Here is a 318-nt window from a genome sequence, read left to right on the forward strand (position 1 = left end):
ATAAACCTCGGCTTTAGATGAACATCATAAACAACTTAATCTAAATATCCAATAAATATAGTTACATTACAGAAAACACTTCAAGTCATAAGCGGTGACTCCAGCAATTGTCAAGCGAATGTTAAGCAAACTTTCGAAATGTCACAAAAAAAAAGAAAACAAAAAAAAGAAAACAAAATAGCAAATTAGGCACACTTCCATCAACTGTTTTGGAGTGAGTAAACTAGGCTGCGCAAAGCACAGTTTCTTTAAAAGTTGGCAGTATAGGCTACATTATGTATGGCTGTATTAAACAGAGTTGAAGAAGTAGAGGTTGCG

This window comes from Lampris incognitus, chromosome 13 (assembly GCF_029633865.1).
Source record: "Lampris incognitus isolate fLamInc1 chromosome 13, fLamInc1.hap2, whole genome shotgun sequence".
In the NCBI taxonomy this organism is placed as follows: domain Eukaryota; kingdom Metazoa; phylum Chordata; class Actinopteri; order Lampriformes; family Lampridae; genus Lampris; species Lampris incognitus.